The sequence below is a fragment of the Pteropus medius genome, unplaced genomic scaffold (genome assembly GCF_902729225.1).
Source record: "Pteropus medius unplaced genomic scaffold, Ma_sr-lr_union100, whole genome shotgun sequence".
NCBI classification, from domain to species: Eukaryota; Metazoa; Chordata; class Mammalia; order Chiroptera; family Pteropodidae; genus Pteropus; species Pteropus medius.
The window spans coordinates 8299691-8309617 of NW_024349802.1; the positions used below are offsets into that span (position 1 = coordinate 8299691).

Genomic DNA, 9927 nt, shown 5'->3' on the forward strand with positions numbered 1-9927 from the left:
ATAATAAGAAAAAACCAGTTGGGGGACATTTATTATTTTTCTGATTTTATATGAGGGGGATTAACTCAACATAGTCATGTGAAAACAAACTAATGTAAGACTCGTTGATTTATAAGCTAACTGCAACTAGACTTTTCCATAATTACCTAGGAAAGGCTAGTTCTCCCTAGGAAGAACTATTACTTTGAAAGGAATGAATAATTTAAAGATCGGTTCTCGGATATATGGCAGATGTGTCTTTACCATCAATGTCAGAGAGAATTACTAGTCATCTTCTGAAGTGGCACTCATTTCCTTAGAATTCGATTGGGAGCAGTAGCAGCCGCAGCTGTCCACGCAGGGAGCCTTCCCCAGGCTATAAAATAACTAAGGTGTGCTCGCCTCCCTCCTCTCCAGGTCTGTTTGCAAACGCTTCCGGCTTCCTCGGCTCTCAGTCTTGCATCTAGGAGTCTGCCCCGTCCCTGTAGCCACACTCAGAATGCTCTCCGCGGTAACACAGGGGCAGCACTCCTAGGAACTGCTTCTGCCTCCCCACTTTGACCCTCTCAGTTCCTCCTCCTACCCAGACACCTCGGCACACCTGCTGAAGGGAGGGAAGCTTTGCAGAGGCTGGGTCCCATCCCCATAAAACCTGCACTACCACCAAATGAGTGTCACAATATCAGGTCAAAGATATCAGCATATCCTGGAAACCAGTGACCAGGTTAAGGCTGTTTCTAATGAAAATCACCTGGGCAGATCACGTGACATGAAAATGGCCATGAAAATGCTGATTTCAAGGGCCTGACATGCAGTTCAGTGGAGGGACTAAGGAATTTAAAGAACTGCCTCCCCTCACCCTGCCCCGGCACTGCTGCTTGCCTCATCCCAGGGTTCCATTTGTTTTCTGTCCTGGGGACTCAGGAAGAAGGGGCTTGGCAGAAAGAAAGAAGAACCAAGATGTAAACACAGTTGACCTCTGAACAATGTGGGAGGTAGGGGGCGCTGACCCCTGTGCCATCAAACTTTTGTGCTTATAACTTTCGACTCCCCCAAAACTTAATAGCCTACCATTGACCAGAAGCCTTACCGTTACCATATAGTCTATTAACACATATTTTGCATATTATATGTAGTATATGCTGTATCTTACAATAAAGTAAGGTAGAGAAAAGAAAATGTCATTAAGAAAATCATAAAGCAGATAAAATACATTTACAGTATTTATTGAAAAGGATCTGCATGTGGGTGGGCCCGTACAGTTCAGATCCATGTTGTTCAAGATCAACTGTACTTCTGTTTTTCTTCTCTCCGCTTCCACTGTAAATAACCTTCTTTTATGTTAAATGGTGGTTCTTTTTCTTTGGCTGCCCACTGGAATTACCTGGAGAGTTTTTAAAAATACCGATGTCTGAGTCCCATCCCCAGAGACTTGGATTCGGACACTTTAGGCTACACCTGAAGACTGAACGTGAACACCGAGTTATTTAAAAACTCTGCGGAGATACAGCCATGTTCACAGCAGCATCATTCACGGTAGCCAACAGATAGAAGCAACCGAAGTGTCCATCATTTGGATGAATGAATGGTATGTACATAGCATGGAGTAGTTAACAGCCTTACAGAGGAAGGGAATTCTGACACGAGCTACAGCATGGATGAAGCTTGCTTACATTATGCTAAGTGAGATAAGCCAGTCACAGAAAGACAAATACTGTGTGACCCCCCACTTACGTGAGGTACCTAGCATGGCCATGGACTTTTGGCTCCTATCATGGTACCCACGTGACAGTCTCCAGGTTAGATCTATGAGAGCCCCCAGAGGTTTCTGCTTTCCTTCCTAAAATTATCGAATCAGAAGAATTTCAATGGTTGGAGCTTAGGGATATGAATGTTAATAATCTCTCCAAGTCATTCTGGTATGCTGTAAGGGTTGGAAATCACAGGGTATTGTAAAATCCAATGTCCTTGATCTCCCTTGAAGGTCTTAGGCAGTCTGGCTCGAGCATGTTTTTTAGCCTTACTTCCTGTCTTAGCCTCAGACAAGATTTTTTATCCTCATCATAACACCCTGCACTTACACGATGCCCCTGTTTGGAATTTTCTTTGTCTGTAATGCCTTCTGCTCCTCCTTTTCCTATTGCGATCCTCATCAGCCTTACCTCTTCTTCCTCAGAACTTTCCTGGATTTCTTTCCCATCCTCATTTCTTCTTTCTCCTCCCTCCTCCCCAGCGATTACAGTTAGTTTCGAGCTTTAGGGCGCTTTGCGCTGTATGTGCGTATCTCTCACTCTTGGCATCTCCAGCATATGGTCTTATATTTGAGTCTGATTCTGGGAAGACAAGGTCCTAGCATGATGGTTGGCCCAGAGTAAGTGTTCAGTATTTATTACAGTCAATTGAATTTGACCTTCCAGCCTTGACCTTACTTCTAAACTCCAGATAAATATGTCTAATGGTTTATATAATGTCTCAAGCTTTTCAACCAAAGCACACCCAAACAGATTTTGATTTAACCTGCAGATTTCCCCTTCCCACAGTGTCCCCCTATTTCAACAATGGCATCTCCTCCACCTGATTAAATGCTCAGGTCAAAATGCTGAGCATAGCCTTTTATAATCTCTATATTTTCACCTCCTACATCCAATTAGACATCAGGACCTGACAGTTCCATCTCTAAGATAAATTTCAAACCTTCCCCTTTCTCTCCATCTCTACTGGTATTCCACGTCTCACTCTATAGTGAAATGCCTGCTGGTCTCAACCACCACCCTCCTCGCCCCTTCCAGCTGGTTCTCCTCACTGCAGTCAGACCGAATTTATAATGTGTGTGGCTATACTACTCCATTGCCCAAACCTTTTCATTGGCTAGCCGGTACTCCTGGCAGTCAAAGCTTTTAATAGGATCTAAAAGGCTCTCCTGTGCCTCCTGTTACTCACCCCGTTTTTACCTCCCATTTAGCAATGCTAGCTCCATTTTCGTTCTTTACTTTTGCTTATGTCTTTCCTTCCTCAGATAATTTGCCCATAACATTCTTTCTGTCTAGAATACTGTGTCCCAATCCCAATTAATGGGCCACCTACCACTCTTCTTTCAGACTTTACTCTAAATGTCACTGCCTCAGAGAGACGTACCCTCAGCCCACGAGTGGTAAGTAGGTCCCAGCTTACCTTCTCAGAGCAGCACTCTTGATGTTCCCATCATGGTACATAATACAAGTGTGCTTAGCATGAACCAGCTCCATATAATCCGCCAGCCTATACAGATCATCCTCATTTGTGGACCCCATTCCTTTCTAACCCCAAAGTAGAGAAAAATATTTATATATCTGCCACAGAATTGCTTCTCTCTTGAGCTGGCCCAAGCTAATCACTGATACATGAAGTGGGGATGGCGGGCTTAGGAGGGAAAAATGCTGGAGTGGCCCCCGGTCCCCATCATGCTGACAGACCTGAGTCTTCCAGCTCATCTCCCTTGAGTGCCCGTCATGGCCGGGAACACAGTTCTGCAGCCTCTGGGACCCTGCCTGCCAGTCCACCTAGGGTTGAAGGATGGAGGGAAGCAGACCCCACACACACCCTTTCTCTCTTCCTCTCTGGGCACAGTTATCATGAACAAAGGAGGGAGAAGGGAGATTATTTTCTTGTGATGAATGCTGCATTTTAAATGAAGTTCCTTAGGCATTTTGAACATCATATTTATTCTACATGCAACAATAGTTTCATTATATATAGTGAAAATCCTTCTAAATGTTAATGTAACATTGGCCCAAGAACCTCACATTTGGAATAAGTAAACCAAGATATGGCCTCGCATTAGTGAACACTTACTGAGCCCAGTTCTCTGCTGCAACTTGTTTTAAGGAGAAAACAATTTCTCATAGTTGTAAAAAACACAGCCTTTGAAATCTGAAAGACCTGGGTTCAAATCCTTGCTTACTAACTGGGTGACTTTGAGAAAATTATTTACTATTATTCAGCTTACTTTAAAAGTTTTTTTTTTTTTTTTAAAGATCACATGGGAGAACATATCAATGGATTAACATATAATGCTTTTAGTATACAGTAATACTGCTGTACTATATGGGCAATACTGAATAAATAGTGGTTATTAGTAGTTACTAGTATTATAAATTTTTTATCTTCTAGCTCAGTAATCGAGCTTACCTTGGGTTAAACTGAAACTCGCCTCCTAACATCCATCATTTATTCAGTAAATATTTCTCAAGCCATACTACGCTCAGGCAGTGTGCGAGGTACTGGATAATATTTTGGTGAATAAATTGGCCATGGTTTTGTCCTCATGGTGCTTAAAGTTCAGTGGCAGGGAGAAAAACGAGCAAACTAACATATACCTGTAACATGTGAGAAGTGTCACCAGAAAGGGAGTGACGTCCTCTGAGAGAGAATGATGGAGAGGGGCTGCGGAGATGAAGCAGTAAGAAAAATGGCACATGGGCAGCTGTAGCCAGCTGGCTAAGTCCACTGGCCTATTCCTGTTCTCGTCCCCACAACACGGTGCCAAAAGAGACTTGACTAAACACTTTATTTGTCCATTCTGGTGCTTTTTAAATGTCGCGATACATTTTACAAAGCTAGCCTAACTCTGAGGCTCTAATCTAACCACAAATGGTGAATACACGCCCAACCTACAGGTCAGTAGATTAAAAAAAAAAAAATCCTTAAATAAAATGCTAGCATATTAAATCCTGCAGCATTTGAAAAGGATAATTCACCACAACCAAATGGGTATATTCTCAGACTCCAAAGGTAGATCGACATAAAGAAATCTGCTAATATAATTTATCCTATCAGTTGGTCAAAGGCTAAAGACTGTTCTCATGTCCTACACATAAGAAGTCCTTTTGTTGTACTCAACATTCAGAGTAGGGCTTCTCATTACTCCTTGCTGTGATTAGTTTGCCTGAAGTTGCAAGGCTTTGGCTACCACATATGATGATTAAGATGAGCAAACCTTTAAGATTAGTAAAACAAAAGTGTGTGTATAAGTGGGTATAAACTAGCCATCTCTTCCTGATTAGTTAAGGTTAAACTGGTATCCATAAGACTTCAAACCAATATAAGCACCATTTCTGCCCAGTCCATGCAGTCAGCTCAGCCCCACTGCTTTGACAAAATTGACAAAAATAACCCCCCAAAGGCCGTTGGCTGCTCACCAGCGACGTGGTTTATGCCGACATATAACTGACTGACAACCTCTGTTTCTGAAATTAATTACTTTTCTTTTGGAGTTAAATTTGCTGATGATGCTTCTCACAAAAATATGAGGTCTTTACATGGAAAATGCTCTAATTAAATAAGAATAAAGGCAGAAAACTTCCAGACCTAAATGAGATACATTTATTCCATGCATGTGGTTGAATCTTTAATAATTTGAAATGTAACAGTCTCTTCCCTCCTGGGATAGCGATGATATCTTGCTTTTCCCTGTATTTGCATCTGTCTCCCGTCTAATGTTTATTTATGACTGCGGCGACGAGGAGGGATGCATTTACTTCGTTCTTTCCCCACCATCCCCTGCCCAGTCTTCCAAGCCCCAGTGCTATGCGCCGAATCAGGTCCTCACAAAATTCACATGTTCAAGTTCTAACCCCCAATGCGACTACTTGGAGATAGAGCTTTTAGAAGGTAATGAAGGTCATAAGGGTGGGTCTTAATTTAGTAGCATTGGTGGCCTTATAACCTTATAAAAAGAGGAAGATCTAGATACCTATCCCTCTCCCCTCCTGGCCTCCCTGTCCCCCGTGCCTTTCATGTCCACACACGAAAGAAAGGCCACGTGAGCACACAACAAGGAGATGGGCAGCTAAGACACTCAGGAGAGAAAGGGGGAGCTGCGAGTCCAAGAAAAAAATGCAGCTTTCTCTTCCTTCTCTCATCTAAACATTCTTTCTGCTTTCAATACTTGGCCCACTCAGGGAGGAATGTTGGGTTTCTTGTGTCCTTTGAACTGGCTTCTAGGGACCCAAGGGCTTGTGTACATTTCTCTACATAGAGGCCAGACATCCTTTTTGTCTGCGAATCGGCATCTCTTTTCTGCATGCTCCCTCCTCTCCTCCACTCTCTTCTTGTGCGGTTGCATAGAAGGGGCAGTGAGCGCCTCTTTGTGCCAGGTGCTTGGACCCGGCACCACAGCCCAAGATCAGCCGTTTAGTTCTCATATCTGTGCAGTAGAAGAAATGTAACAAAGGAGCCCCATGCCAGGCCTCTTTTAAGAATGCAATTTAAGTGTGTCTGGATTTGAAGTCAGTGCTATTGTCACAGTTCTCTGCCCCATATCATGATCCTCTCAAGAGCCGCTTATCACAGGAGCTGCCGATGGCCAAGAACAGGTGTAATGCAAAGACCAAATTGACTTCCAAAGGGCCAGGCTGCTTTCAACTTCTACTCTCCCACATTTCCCCCCTACCTCACCCCCAGATCCATATCCATCAGACAAAAGAGACAGAGGAATCCTAGGTGCTCCAAGCCCTCAGAGCCCCCAAAGGTTGCTCTTTGACGTTCTGGAAGGGGGTGGGTTGGGGTGGGGGAGAGGAAGAAGCAAAAGAAAGAAAAGATGTCAAGTAAGAATCTTGGAGTTGCAGCCTAGCTCGGCTAGAGGGTTTAGAGGGATTTAATGAATGAAGAGGGATGTCTCACAGAACACAAGAACGGAAGAGCAGCCGGTCCTTGGGGAGTAAACTAGCAAAACTAGGAACTAGAAGCTGAACAGGGCACCCTCCATCTTGTTTTCCGCCCTTGCTGCTTGGCTGTTCCATCCTCCTCTCTTTCCATATACCACTTGCTCTGACTGTCTACAAGGTGGAACGTGGGTGCCCCACACAGTCAAGGTTACATGTTATTGTCTCAGCTCTCCCTGTGACCTGATTGGCCCAGCTTGGATGGGCTTTCCACCCTTGGTCCACATTGCCATGGCCCAGGGAGTCAGGATCACAGAGTAAGCAAGACAAGTGGGCTGGGGACAAAAAGACCTCTCCCAAAAAGTGCATACCACAAACAAAGGAGAGGAAGGAGCACAGAGAAGAAACTGGCCAGCTTTTGTTGAGTTCCTAACAGATATCTTAATGTGTTCTAATTGCTCTGATGAATTCAAGGGAATAAAAGCATGATCCTCTAAGGGAGAACCATACAAACCTAGAAAAGCTAAGTTATGTGGCCCGGACTCAGTCCTCAGAAGTTCAGATGATAATTAAGGTCCATGACAGTAAGAAGGAAATTCAAGTTTACTGTGGCAAGCATGTACTAGATGTGTTAACATATTTTGCCTGATTTCAGCCTGTCGACAATTCTGTAAGATAAATTTTATGTGAGAAAACATCCTGGAGGGTGGAGGGGAGGGGGTAAAGCCCATTCTAGTGGAGCTAACAGCATGAGCGGAGGCTTGGCAGTAGGCAAGAGACCATGGTTTATGGAGGGGAGGGGTTCAGGTGACTGGTCTAAGTGCAGTAGAAAATGCTTTAGAAAGGGTGGAATTTGTAAGAAGGACACTTAATAAGAATGCAAACTAATAAAATCACCACCATTCATTTACTCATTTTACTTCTCGATCCCTACTATGGTATGCAGGGCTCTGGAACTCGGCATTGGGGACGAAGAGATGAATGAGATCCAGCTCAGACTTTGCTAAGTCCACAGTCCAGTTGACAGAGAAATAAGCGTTGGAAACAACAGGCACACTTTTCGTATATTTTATGAAACATCACCTGTGGATTCTTTTTGGCCATGGCAAATAGCAACAGCAGAGGATAAACCCAGAACATCACTATTGTAGGTCTCATGTGTCTTTATCATGTGAAAGGGCACTTAAGGAGATTTTAAAAAGAAATTTAGTAATCTAATAGCCAAGACTTTGGGGGTTTTAGGGTGACCTGGTACCCAAAACAGCAGCATGCCAAAGATATTAATCTGCAGTACCAACTTTACATAATATTCCAAAAAAAGTTTATGCCATGCCATTGGGCAGCAACTTTGCAATGCTGTTCATATAGAATAAATCTCATTTTTAATAAAAATGTATCTTTCAGATATATACAACGATTACCCTAGAAATAGATTGGACTGTCTATTATATTGATATATACACAATCTCGGAAATTTGTCTCCAGAGCCTGGTTTACTATACACCAACAGAATTTAGAGCTCCATAAAAATACTTTATAGCATTCAGGCACCAATGTTCCTATTTCTCATGCGGAAACATTGGAAATGTGGTCAGGGCTGTCATTCATCCCTGGCACTCAAATGTTTTTCACAAATAGTTGCTGCCTTAAGAAAGTATCACCAAATAAAATGCTCTTATTTGGTTCTTTGATGACGTTTCAGTAGACATTAAAATGAGAACTTCTTTGTATTGAGGTTCGATAGCCCCCTTCAGAATGTTTTACAGGGGAGCTAGAGGGTCAGTAAGGACCCACCAGTGGGCGTAAGGAAGCAGAGCTGGGGGGTAATTACCTTTCAGAAGGATGGCTTTGTTGGCCACTTCGCCTTTACTGGGAAGGAGGGAACATAATAGACTTTTGTTGAGATGTACCCTCACCTGTCCAGAGGAAGACCGTCATATCCCTGTGCCTCGCGTCTCTGCCAGCATGGGAGGGAGGACCAGCAGGGCACACGTGCCCCACCTCTTCAGACACCAACAGTATGCCGGTGTCCCTTTCTTTAAGCAAACTCAGTCCCTGATGATATCTTTACCCACTGGTTGTGGCTGAAGAGGGAGATGGTACGTAGAGTTTACAAAATGATTCATCTACAATCTAGGAAACACAGAGGCCTGATAGGACATTGAAAATAGACTTTTGCATCCGTAAATTAGATTTGCCCGCCCAATTGTATTGCTTGGAGTGGGTCAGATAAATATAATAAGGATAGCATCACTAAAAATAACATTAAAACTCCCGTAAGTCCCCTTCCTTGCTTTAGTTTTCTCCATAGCAGTTATTCTCTGATTTAGTGGTTATTATTTATCGTTTACTTTCCTCCACTAGAATGTAAACTCTATACAGGCAAAGGATTTTGTCTTTTTTTTCTTCACTACCTCTATCCTCAGTACCTGGAACATTCGTGGCTCCAAGTATGTGCTCATTAAATACTTTTTAACAAATGAAAAAGCTAACTGTTATTAAGTCTTGATTATATCCTTTGTCTCATTTAATTACAATAATGTGAGTAATAATAATTATTCCCATATTTTCAACTTAATAAAATAAATGAATATGTTTTTAATATAAAGAGTTAAAATACTACTAGAGCCACGATTATAGTCTTAAAATGTCGGTTCCCAGTTAAACAAACTAAAGCTTTCCTAGAGAAATGGCTGATGCCAGATCTGGAGTGGGAGGAAAGTGTGCAGGATGAGATTGGAACATCTTGTTATACAGAAAGCAAGGAAGTTATCAAAGACAACTTGAGTTGCATCAAAGGGGTTTTGAGGCCAACTTGAAGGGGCTCTCAAGTGCCAAAGATGGGCAATTTAAGTGTAAAAGAATAACTGCAATAGACAGAAAACCCTGAAGTCTTAAAATCCATTCGTTCATAACAGTAGATCTTTTTTTTTTTTACAGTAGATTTTTTAAAAACCTGATTGGTCCACCTTTGGAAGATGCCAGGGGACAAATTCTTTATTCTGGAAGTGGTAAGTACGGAGAGAATCAAGACTTCAAGGTTTAGCTCAGAGTTGTAGAGAGCTGGAAGCAGCGTTGTTCTCACACAGCAAGAAAAAAAGCTAGGTAAACTGCAAATGAATGACTTCTTGAGTTTTCAGATAACAGGTCACAGGACGACTAACTTGAAATTTGGTGTCAAAGACAAAATACACCAGACTATTAAGGCAATGGTTTATTAAGACTATTACAATAGCCAGAGCACCCCAGATTCCAAGATCAGAGTCTCAGCAGAGTGGTTTTGCCCTAGGCTTATATAGAGAAGGGT

The 9927-nt window shown here is 42.6% G+C and overlaps 1 long non-coding RNA gene across 1 annotated transcript; it reads left to right on the plus strand.

Annotated features, from left to right (window-relative positions):
* Positions 1-1274: 1274 nt before the first annotated feature.
* LOC120581155 (uncharacterized) lies at positions 1275-9631 on the plus strand. The gene is made up of 4 exons (XR_005647166.1): positions 1275-1571; positions 3129-3130; positions 7567-7767; positions 9561-9631. It is a non-coding gene; the product is annotated as an uncharacterized LOC120581155 (long non-coding RNA).
* The last annotated feature ends 296 nt before the right edge of the window (positions 9632-9927 follow it).